The 12,586-nt window shown below is 40.4% G+C and overlaps 1 long non-coding RNA gene across 3 annotated transcripts; it reads left to right on the top strand.

Moving 5' to 3' along the window:
* Positions 1 to 170: 170 nt before the first annotated feature.
* Positions 171 to 2,842, top strand: LOC117519161. Of its 3 annotated transcripts, XR_004563190.1 has the most exons (4): positions 171 to 328; positions 1,255 to 1,316; positions 1,778 to 1,995; positions 2,457 to 2,785. It is a non-coding gene; the product is annotated as an uncharacterized LOC117519161 (long non-coding RNA). The 3 variants fall into 3 exon arrangements; XR_004563191.1 differs by lacking the exons at positions 1,255 to 1,316; positions 1,778 to 1,995 and having other exon boundaries at positions 191 to 328; positions 2,457 to 2,674; positions 2,769 to 2,842; XR_004563189.1 differs by lacking the exons at positions 1,255 to 1,316; positions 1,778 to 1,995 and having other exon boundaries at positions 181 to 328.
* The last annotated feature ends 9,744 nt before the right edge of the window (positions 2,843 to 12,586 follow it).

Raw genomic sequence — 12,586 nt, 5'->3', positions numbered from 1 at the left:
TGGAACCTTGCAGACGGTAAGAACAGAACCAGATTTGGCACCCAAACCCATGACATGGACTAGAAAACAGGATGTGTATCAGTCATGATTTTAACATCTGCTTCTCAAAGCAATGGACAGCAGATGGGCAGACCAAGAGGAAGGACTAGAACCATCTGGAACCTTGCTGACAGTAAGAATGGAATCAGATTTTGCTCACAAACTCATGACATGGACTAGAAGACATGATGTATATCAGTAATGATTTTATAATCTGCTTCTCAAAGTAACAGATAGCAGATGGGTGGACCAGGAGGAAGGACTAGAAGCATCTGGAACCTTGCTGACGGTAAGAACGGAACCAGATTTGGCACCCAAACCCATGACATGGACTAGAAAACAGGATGTGTATCAGTCATGATTTTAACATCTGCTTCTCAAAGCAATGGACAGCAGATGGGTGGACCAAGTGGAAGGACTAGAACCATCTGGAACCTTGCTGACAGTAAGAATAGAATCAGATTTTGCTCACAAACTCATGACATGGACTAGAAGACATGATGTATATCAGTAATGATTTTATAATCTGCTTCTCAAAGTAACAGATAGCAGGTGGGTGGACCAGGAGGAAGGACTAGAAGCATCTGGAACCTTGCTGACGGTAAGAACAGAACCAGATTTGGCACCCAAACTCATGACATGGACTAGAAGACATAATGTATATCAGTAATGATTTTATAATCTGCTTCTCAAAACAATGGACAGCAGATGGGTGAATTGAGAGGAAGGACTCGAACAGTGGTGTCAGATGTATTCCAGAAAGGGCCAAGATGATGCAGGTTTTCATTGCAGCCACTGCAGCCAGCAGGTAATTTCACTGATTAACATCGCCTTGAGCAGATTGAATGAGTTCATCAGTGAAATCACCTGTGGCTGTAGTGGCTGCAACAAAAACGGGCACCCTCTTGACCCTTTCTGGAATACTTTGGACACCACTGGACTAGAAGCATCTGGAACCTTGCTAACGGTAAGAACAGAACCATATTTGGCTCCTAAACTCATCACATGGACTAGAAGACATGATGCATCAGTAATGATTTTATAATCTTTTTCTCAAAGCTACGAACAGCAGATGGGTGGACCAAGAGGAAGGACTAGAAGCATCTGGATCCTTGCGGACAGTAAGAACAGAACCAGATTTGGCACCCAAACCCATGACATGAACTAGAAAACATGATGTGTATCAGTCATGATTTTAACATCTGCTTCTCAAAGCAACGGACAGCAGATGGGTGGACCAAGAGGAAGGACTAGAAGCATTTGGAACCTTGCTGACGGTAAGAACAGAACCAGATTTGGCACCCAAACTCATGACATGAACTAGAAGACATGATGTATATCAGTAATGATCTTATAATCTGCTTCTCAAAACAACAGACAGCAGATGGGTGAATCGAGAGGAAGGACTATAACAATGGTGTCCAAAGTATTCTAGAAAGGGCCAAGACGGTGTAGGTTTTCGTTGCAGCCACTGACTCCAGCAGGTGATTTCACTGATTAACATCACTTTGAGCAGATTGAATGAGTTCATCAGTGAAATCACCCGCTGGCTGTAGTTGCTGCAACGAAAACCTGCACCCTCTTAGCCCTTTCTGGAATACTTTGGACACCACTGGACTAGAAGCATCTGGAACCTTAGTAACGGTAAGAACGGAACCAGATTTGGCTCCTAAACTCATGACATGGATTAGAAGACATGATGTATATCAGTAATGATTTCATAATCCGTTTCTGAAAGCAACGGACAGCAGATGGGTGGACCAAGAGGAAGGACGAGAAGCATCTGGATCCTTGCGGACAGTAAGAACAGAACCAGATTTGGCACCCAAACCCATGACATGAACTAGAAAACATGATGTGTATCAGTCATGATTTTAACATCTGCTTCTCAAAGCAACGGACAGCAGATGGGTGGACCAAGAGGAAGGACTAGAAGCATTTGGAACCTTGCTGACGGTAAGAACAGAACCAGATTTGGCACCCAAACTCATGACATGAACTAGAAGAGATGATGTATATCAGTAATGATCTTATAATCTGCTTCTCAAAACAACAGACAGCAGATGGGTGAATCGAGAGGAAGGACTATAACAATGGTGTCCAAAGTATTCTAGAAAGGGCCAAGACGGTGTAGGTTTTCGTTGCAGCCACTGACTCCAGCAGGTGATTTCACTGATTAACATCACTTTGAGCAGATTGAATGAGTTCATCAGTGAAATCACCCGCTGGCTGTAGTTGCTGCAACGAAAACCTGCACCCTCTTAGCCCTTTCTGGAATACTTTGGACACCACTGGACTAGAAGCATCTGGAACCTTGGTAACGGTAAGAACGGAACCAGATTTGGCTCCTAAACTCATGACATGGATTAGAAGACATGATGTATATCAGTAATGATTTTAACATCTGCTTCTCAAAGCAACGGACAGCAGATGGGTGGACCAAGAGGAAGGACTAGAAGCATCTGGAACCTTGCTTATGGTAAAAATGGAACCAGATTTGGCTCCCAAACTCATGACATGGACTAGAAGACATGATGTATATCAGTAATGATTTTAACATCTGCTTCTCAAAGCAACGGACAGCAGATGGGTGGACCAAGAGGAAGGACTAGAAGCATCTGGAACCTTGCTGATGGTAAAAATGGAAACAGATTTGGCTCCCAAACTCATGACATGGACTAGAAGACATGATGTATATCAGTAATGATTTCATAATCTGTTTCTGAAAGCAACAGACAGCAGATGGGTGGACCAAGGGGAAGGACGAGGAGCATGTGCAACCTTGCTGAAGGTAAGAACAGAACCAGATTTAGCTCCCAAACTCATGACATGGACTAGAAGACATGATGTATATCAGTAATGATTTTAACATCTGCTTCTCAAAGCAACGGACAGCAGATGGGTGGACCAAGAGGAAGGACTAGCAGCATCTGGAACCTTGCTGATGGTAAAAATGGAAACAGATTTAGCTCCCAAACTCATGACATGGACTAGAAGACATGATGTTTGTCAGTAATGATATTATAATTTGCTTCTCAAAGCAACATGTTCATCAACTATTTAAAAACAACTGTTTGATTTATTTCAAAATACAGCCTAAAAATAGTCAAAAGGAAAATAAAAAAAAACAAAGAAATCAATAAGGAGTTCAATGGGTAACACAAATATGCACAAATCTTTACAATCACACGCTCAGAAGCATACAATTCATTCAAGGTTGTCATGTAGGTCTCATGGTGATTTCCCTCACTGGCTTCCCCTTTTTGCATACTCACTCATTTTTATTTAATTTGTATCAATTTGTGGGAATTTTCTTTCAGTTTTTTAAATCTGCCCAGTGACCTAAACCATCAACACATATGCACACACACACACACACACACACTTTTGTCTGCATCAGATTAGGCCAAATATTTGACCTTGGCCTATAACCTTTATTTTGAACCGATTTGTCTCACATTCATATCATTTTGTCCATCACTGACACTCAATTATTACACCAACTCTCATGTAAATCCCATAAAAACTCTGAGTTATATTGTACACATACACACACACACACACATACACACACACTGATCTGAAAACAATAACACTGCATGCACTAAGGCTTTTTGAAGTCCTGTCCTTTCATTCAACTCTCTTTTCTCCAAATTCTTCAGGTGCAGAGATGAAGCGCTCACAGTTGTAGTGAAGATAGCTGCATTCAGAATTAATCCAATAAGTACATTAATTCTCTTTTCTAAAAGACTGTTGGTACACTTTTGACCTGATGGTTCCAACTGGCGATGTCTCCTGAATACTCCTGCAGCCATAACACTCAGAGTGAGAGTGATAGCAGAGTGATAATTCAGTTATTCTTCGAAAGGTGTCCCTGCAACCATAAGTTAACGGACATTTTAATTACCACGTCAATGTGAGAAGCTTTCCAGACCAGCCAGAATGTCTCCTCAAAGATAACAAGGCAATGAACTCAGAACCTTGACAAAATCACAGTTTTTCCTTACAGGTTTTTACAATGGGAAAACACAATCACTTTGTGTTGCAAAGAATGTTATTTCGTCCACATATGAAAGCTATAATGTTTTTCTTGTGTGCCTAATTAAGCAAAACACTATTTGCATATATTTAACCCGACATGCTTTCTTTTGTAACTTGGTGTATGTTAAATGTGATTCTTGAATTATTAATGATTTGCCAGGGTGAAATGTTTTGTTTTTAATCAGTGGTTTGTAAAATGTATCCAGAAAAACTCATATTTGTGGTTGTTTAAGAAAACCTAAGAACAAAGTGTGTGACAATAATATACTTAATGTCTTTAGCTATGTGAACTCTGACACTCTGCATGAGTGAAATCACAGACCAAATGGGCGGAGCTTAGTGATGTAGAGTCCGCTTTAAAAAAGGCCAAGGACAAAGCCGTCCTTTCTCTTCTCTTGTTTTACTCTTGTCCTCTCTCGTTTTTTCTCTTCTGGTTTTACTTTTACGGTCTCTTTTGCAAGTGCTTATTTTTCTTTGTGGCCGAACAGGCCCATTAGCTAAAAGTTACCACATGGCTTCTTCTTTTGTTTCATGACTTGGGTAACTTTTGATGGCAGCACACCAGCTTTGATAGTTCCTTTTAAGGCTTGTAAAGTTTTTCACTTTTATAGACAACTTTCAAGCAGAGTTTTTCAGAATAAGGGCAAATTTACAGAAGAGTCTTATTTTAACTTTACAACATTGTTTCAAGTCTTAAAGTCTTCTTCTCAAGTTTCAAGACTTTTTCTAAGTTTACAAATCTTATAATCTGGTTCCACATGTTTTTGAGGACACCAGAGTACCACTTTTAACAAACACCTAAACCTTCATCCTTGGGTCAACCAGAACCAAGACTGACCCACAGAACCATCAGTCTGTCCTGCCGGTAAACCAAGTCAAAACCACATCTGGTGTCACCAGGGAAAACCAGCAGTTCAACACCAGAACCAGGCAAGCTCATCAATGACCGAATCAATCGGATCTTTATCAAAGGACCAGCTAAGGGACCCATCAGATTTAGCAGGGTTTTGTTAAGTGGTACAAGGTGGCTTCATATATTTGTTTGATAATTTTCTTAATAATAACAATTGGCGACCCAAAATTCATCACTAAATTCAAATGAGATTTATTCCTGAAACTTCTTTCACTGCTTTAACTTTCAACATCTGATGAGTAACAAAATGTGTCAATATAAACAATTTAATCATTGTTCATATACTAAAAATGCCAATAACCTGTTCATTTCTTGTATATATGGAAATAAATATATGTAAAATATCCTTGCAGTGGTTTTATTGTGTTCAGGTGGAAACAGTGTTGGTCAACTGTATCGTAGAAATTACAACTTTTAGATGTGAAACTCATTAATGTTTAAATTAAAGTTCCTATGACTTACAACATAGGCAGTGCTCTGATAACTTTGAGGTAATTAAATATCATTCTAAATAATTATTATTAAGTCTTAAAATTGTTAATTATTTTGGCATGCACGTGAAGTTGTTAATTGCCTGGGAGTGGACCAGGGACAGTTACAAAATGTGCAGGGCAGGTGCCCTCCAGGAACAGGGGTGGTGACCCCTGCGCTACACAGTTGATGGAGCAGACGTCTGTACTGGTCGGAGAAACTCCATTAGCCCCGAGGCAGCGCTCCATACAGAGCCTCCAAACCATCACTGCTGAAGAATCTGTCCCCATGCCCCTACACACATCATCCGATGTCCTCCACCGCCATCACCAGCACTCTGGAGGAGCTACAAGCTACACTGGGTGGGATTGGACACAATGTCCATTCAACAAGTGGGATTTACATATTTATATTTTATCACAAAATAAGGACAAATGACAGAAACCTTCATTCTAATTCCATCGAAAAAAGCCACTGCATGTGTTTACTGGGACAAACAAACTTAGAAATTAGAACTGAGATATTCAGCCAACAACAAGAGTTTTTCAAGTGCACAGAAGCTGCATTTTCATGAACTGGTAATTAAAAGTTAAGAGCTTTTCTTTAAAGTTATAAATAAGAAATGAGCCAAAATTACAAATCATCTTGTTGGTAAGAACATTTTGATTTTCTTTGTCCACATTGCTGACAGCATTGATTTGACTTCTTTGAGAAGTCAAATCAATGATTCCAGAGCTGGAATCAAACATCATCTTCATCCTCCAGGTTGTTCTTCATTATGTGATGCCTAAACATCACAAATACACACATCACACAACTACTTGCACACATGTTGTAAATTTTATCTTTTTAAATTTGATGTGATTTGAAATGTAAAATATGTCTGATTCATTTCTGAACACAAACATTTACATCACAATATAAAGCAACTAAAAATATCAGAGTCAATGTAAACATTTGAGGACACACTTTAGTATAACAAACCATGTCAGGTTTAACAGAGGCATGGCTCAAACAGGGTAGGACACAAATGCAAACTCACACACTGATGGAGTAAGAAAAAAGGTTTAATTTAGAAGACAAGCCGAGATTTGGTAAACAGGTGGTCAAGCAGCGAGTCGGAGGTAGCAGAAAGTCAAGAGGCTGAGGTGTGGTCCAAAAAACAAGCAGAGGTCAAAATAGACAGCGTGGTGGAGTTCAGTGGCAAAGACAAAGGTAAAAACAGGCAGGGTCAAAATACAGACAGGCAGTAAAACAATGAAAAACAGGACTGTGGAGAAAAGGCTGGAAGGTGAATGAAAATTCAACAAAGTAGCAGTAAGAAAGCAAACACAAATGGCTTAAATAGGACAGGTGGTGATTAAGAAAGGAGACATGGGTGTGAGGGAATAATCAGGAAGTGGGGTGTGGCAAACAGAAGCGACAAGACACACCCATACCAAACCCTGAACACCAGACAAGAGTGTGCAGTAAGACAAAAGCAAAGTGAACAGGACCCAACTCAAAGATGAAACTAAAACCAGAGTGATCTAAACAAAATACCAAAAACAGAGAAGAGCAAAACCCAAGTTCCAATAAATAAGAAATAAAATAAAAGACCAAACATGAAAGAACAAAGAAAGAAAGAAGAACCAGAAACAAATGTAAGTACTGAAAAGAGAACAACAAAAAATGATCAGGGCGTGGCACAAACAGAACAGGACACAAATGCAAACTCTCACTGCAGGTGCAATTAGAATTAGGTATAATCATAAAAACAGGCAGGGATTTGGTACACAGGTGGCCCAGCAGTGAAGGCAAAGGTACAGACAGATGTGAGGCTGAGGTTTGGTTGAACAAACAGGCTGAGGTAAAAAAAAAACACAGCGTGGTGGTATTCAGAGGCAAAGACAAGTAGGAGGTCAAGGGCAAAACAAGGTCAAACACTGGCAGGCTGATACAAAGGCTAAATAAGATGAAGTACAGATAGAAAGTGAAATACATTCAACAATCTTGCAGTGAGCTGTGAGACTGTGAGGGCTTAAATAACTGGTGGTGTAATTAGTGAAACAAGACACAGGTGTCAGTGAAAGTTTGGGAAGGGGCATGACTAGTAAACAAAGATTATGCATGGTGTAAGATAGTGAAGGCAGGAAAACAGAGTGGAGTGACGAAAGAGACAAAGACACGTGAGCAGATGCAAGAGCGGAAGTGGATGAAAACACAGAGCAGAAAGAGTCATAGTGAGAGACGAAGACACAAGTGCTGGTGTAGGGGCAATCAAAGAAGATGAGGCAATAACAGAAACACTGGACAGAATAAAATACAACTATAACCAGGACCAGGACAGAGCATGAACATGCGAACTGAAAACAAAACCCGACATTATAGCGTAACTGAAATCACAAATGAGATGAACAAAATAAACAAGTGAAAAACTAATGATCAAAAACACAAACTGGTTGAACAAAACTAGAACAGAATAATGGCAAAAGTATGAAAAGTAACAAAGAAACAAAGTGGCAAAGCAAAATCAACAAGAGAATAAATGCAACCAGTGACTATAGAATAGTGCCGTAAAGAAAACACGATAACTGATAACCAGAAAATGCAATAAGATAGATTTCAATTTATTTTCATTTATATAGCTCCAAATCACAACAGAGTTGCCTCAAGGCACTTCACACAAGTAAGGTCTAACCAGGGGTGGGCATCGAGGGCAGAGACACTGCAGGTTTTCCATGCAACCATTCACCTCAGCAGGTGGGTTGCTGATGAGCTTCTCCTCTGAACATAAAGACCTGGTTGTCAATGAAATCACCTGCTGAGACACCTGATCATTAATGAAATCACCTGCTGAGGTGACTGGTTGCACGGAAAACCTGCAGTGTCTCGGCCCTTTATGGCACATGATTGCCCACCCCCCCAGAGCAACAGTGGTAAGGAAAAACTCCCTCTGAGGAAGAAACCTCAAGCAGACCAGACTCAAAGGGGTGACCCTCTACTTGGGCCATGCTACAGACAAATTACAGAACAATTCACAAAACTAATATACAGGAAATGCTGTTGGTGCACAGGACAGGAGGTCTCCAGCACAAATACCACACCCATCTCTGGATGGAGCTGCACCTTAAACAAAGAGAAAAAAAACAGAATCAAGCATCAGAAAGACAAGAAATACAGTATAATTTGTCAGCATTAAACAACAAGAAAAACAGGAAATACTAAGGTGAACACCAGCCACTAGCCCTGAGCTTCACTAAAAGACCCAGAATTTAGGTAAAGTTGAGGCCGTGGCATGCGCCATTTCCTAATAAAATTAATTAAAAGAGTGAAAAGCGTAGAACTATACTATGCCAGTATAGTATAAAAAGGGAAAATAAGTACATCTTAAGTCTGGACTTGAAAGTGCATCTTAAGTCTGGACTTGAAAGTCTCTACAGAATCTGACTGTTTTATTGATGCAGGGAGATCATTCCACAGAACAGGAGCATGATAAGAGAAAGCTCTATGACCTGCAGACTTCTTATTCACCCTAGGGACACAAAGTAGTCCTGTACCCTGAGAACGCAAAGCCCGGGCCAGTACATAAGGTTTAATTAGGTCAGCTAGGTAGGGAGGTGCCAGTCCATGAACAATTTTATAGACTAGTAGCAGAACCTTAAAATCTGATTTCACTGGGACAGGAAGCCAGTGAAGGGATGCCAAAATGGGTGTAATGTGGTCAAACTTTCTGCTTCGTACCAAACGTCTGGCAGCAGCATTTTGAACCAACTGGAGACCCCTAATGCTAGACTGCGGTAAACCAGAAAATAAGACATTGCAGTAGTCCAATCTAGAAGAGATAAATGCATGGATCAGGGTCTCAGCATCAGCCATAGACAGGATGGGATAAATCTTCACTATATTTTGCAAGTGGAAGAAAGTAGTCCTCGTAATATTTCTAATGTGGAGGCCAAAGGACAACGTAGGATCAAAAATTACCCCAAGGTTCCTCACTTTGTCCGTGTAATGTATGACAAACGGGCCTAGGCTAAGCGTTAACTGTTCAAATTCTTGCCGATGTCTCACTGGACCAAGAACCATCATTTCAGTCTTACAGAGTTTAAAAGTAAGAAGTTTCTAGACATCCAGCTTCTCACTGATGCAAGGCAATCTTCTAAGGATTTTATGTGGATGAGATGACCAGCAGTTATCGGCATGTATAACTGAGTGTCATCAGCATAGCAGTGGAAGGTAATCCCAAAGCGCCTGTGAGTAAAGTCTAATATAATAAATGTGATAAACAGAAACTAAAATTAAAGTAACTTAAGGGACCGAGAGTGAAAGCAATCAATAAAGCAAAACTAAATATGTGGCAAAAAAAGACACAGAGAATAAATTAAACAAAACCAATCATAACTGAAGCATGACCATAACAAGACCTGAATAAAACCACAGAAGGCTCAGAGCATGGGAACAGAAAAGGGTCCAGACATATAACAACTGGCCCTAAAGGGCTGGATCATGACAAAAATAAAGGCTCAGACTAAACTCAAATGGAACTCACAATTGGCAAAAGTAAAATAAACACATAATTCAACATATGACAAAAGTTAAACAGGTGATACAACAAATGATTACACAGCGGAAAAACAAAGGCTGGACAGAAACTAGGATGGAACTAAACACATGGCCAAAGTATGATAAACAGAAAACAAAACCAGTGACTTCAATCTAACAAACAAAAAATAAAAGACAGAGGACCAAAGAGGAAGGACATAGAGACAAAACCATAACAAGAGCCCCAAACGGGCAGAATCATGACATCATGTTTAAGTCAGAAGACAGAGACCTGGACATTTCCAAGTCACTGAATGTCTTTGAGGTGGTTCTCTTCACAGTTTACTTTGTTGTGGACAGGGTTCTAGCTAGGACCATTTTAGTGTCGGGTAAATTATGTGATTGTGGCTCCCCGAAACTATTTGGTTTTATACCACAAAAACATCCTTGGGAAGCCTTTGAAGGAATATATCCTAAATGTGCTTAAATATGCATTAACATTTGTGCTTTTTCCCCATTCAGAATCATCATATTATGTTTTATCTTTTATTGAGCCAAGAATATCGTTACATTTATGAGTGTGTTCTAATGTTTGAAAGTGATCATTTATATATTAATAGAGCCTGTTGTTGTTGAAGGATATTGCTCATATGCGCACAGTGATCAATATTCATCAATGCTTATTAAACATGTAATCAATAGCTAAGGTTAATTATGTGATAGCTATATGTTCAAATACTTTTGAAATATATGTTTGCATGCTTTTGAACTGTGTACCAAATTAAAGGCATGTTATGTTTAGTTTAGTTTATTCCAAGCCAGCAATATAAAAAACAAGATATCATATACATGATATACATCATATGTTTATGATTATATTTGCTTTAGCATTAGTTTCTTAGCATGCTGTTATAAAGATGATTTACTTATCATTTTCAAAGTGTTGTAAAGGTAATGTTTCCCTTTCTCAGTGAGGCCCTGAAAGATACAATGAGTAACATCCATGCAAACAGCATATGGAACAGGATGCTAGTACTGACCACAGTCTGCAAGATAAGGAGACTAAACTTAATATGCAGGTATGATTAGAATTGTTTGTCAGAATGTTGTGCAATTTTGAGATGTGCAAATATTCTTGTGGTATAACCACGATGATGAGACTTGCTGACAGTCTCAGTTAGCAGTTTTATGTCCCAAACAATTTCCTATCAGTTTAGGTACAGGTGTCACTTTAGGAGAAAGAGTAAGCTAGAAGATTCCACGGCGTGTGTGGGCAGAACCAATGCCATGAAGCAGAGGGATGAAGAACACTCAGATGAAGGACAACGCCTCAGATTAGCATGAATCATTGTCCTAGCACAGGAAGACAGAGGAGTATAAAAACAGAGCCCAGCCCACTGTTCGGGGTTCCTCTTTGCTGAGAGCTTGCTGGAACACCAGACGCCTGGTTGGAAGCTCTCAGCTCCTGGGACCCTCAGAACTTCTGGGTATGATCAGATCTATCTCACTCATTCTGTAAAACTTGAATTCTGTGATATTTAAATTCTGTTTAATAAATCTGAGCGGAGTTTAGCCCTCAGGGTAATTGTGTTTAAATTTAAATAACTGGTCAAAACCGTCTTTCAAATCAACGGATGCATGGGATAAGAGACAGGGAGAGGCGAGGTCACTGGAGACCCCTGAATTATCCCAAGACCTTATTTTTGTTGGGAAAGTGTAGTGACATGGACCCACAACAGGGGGGCGTTAATGAACGGACAATGGATAAGCCAAAACGTAACAATTTAATGTTGTGAATTGCACAACGGAATACAGACAATTGCAGTTGAGGAGTACAGTCAATCGTACACAAGGTGACGTGTGGGCAGGCTCAAGGATAGAAGACGCCAGTCCAGAGAAGAGCCGGATCCCACACGGCTTCCACCGCCAACGGATCTGAAGAACACCGGAGCCACCAAGTCCTGGGTCCCCAGGTGGCCACCGTCTCCAGCTGTCAGACCTGGTACTGCTGGCAGAAACAGAAACAGTTAATGGTGGGTGTGTGAATACACACCCAGTAGTACTCAGTTCCTCCGGGAGGGTGAACCTCCACCTCCAAAATAGGAACACCCGTGCAGCTCCTGTCAGTCGCTTCTCTGGATGGAGTGAGAGGCGAAGACGTCGCAAACCCACACTATGCGCCAATCCAGCAGAAGACCGTATCCACAGGAACAACGGCTGCACACAGAACAATATTTAGTCACGGTAAGGCACAGCAGAGAAGGTTACCTGAGTGGTAGCTGATTTCTTGGCGGGGAGATGGAGTTGCAGTCTGGCTTTTATGGTGATGTGGATGATGATAGTTAAATGAGTGACAACTGGTGCTGTTGATGAGTGACAGCTGTCACTCTGTTGCTCCGACGCCCTCTCGTGCTTGAAGCCCGCACTTCAAGCAGGGCGCCCTCTGGTGGTGGATGGCCAGCAGTACCTCCTCTTCAGCGGCCCACACAACAATTTTAACTCATTTGCTGTGGTTTTAGACACATTGAACGCATGAATTAAAAATTATATTTATATTGTAATATATGTAAGATAAAAGTTATTTTTTGTATGTTTCTGTCA

This window comes from Thalassophryne amazonica, chromosome 10 (genome assembly GCF_902500255.1).
Source record: "Thalassophryne amazonica chromosome 10, fThaAma1.1, whole genome shotgun sequence".
Lineage (NCBI taxonomy): Eukaryota > Metazoa > Chordata > Actinopteri > Batrachoidiformes > Batrachoididae > Thalassophryne > Thalassophryne amazonica.
Note: the sequence above shows the minus strand (reverse complement) of the source record. Positions and strands in the feature narration are given on the sequence as shown.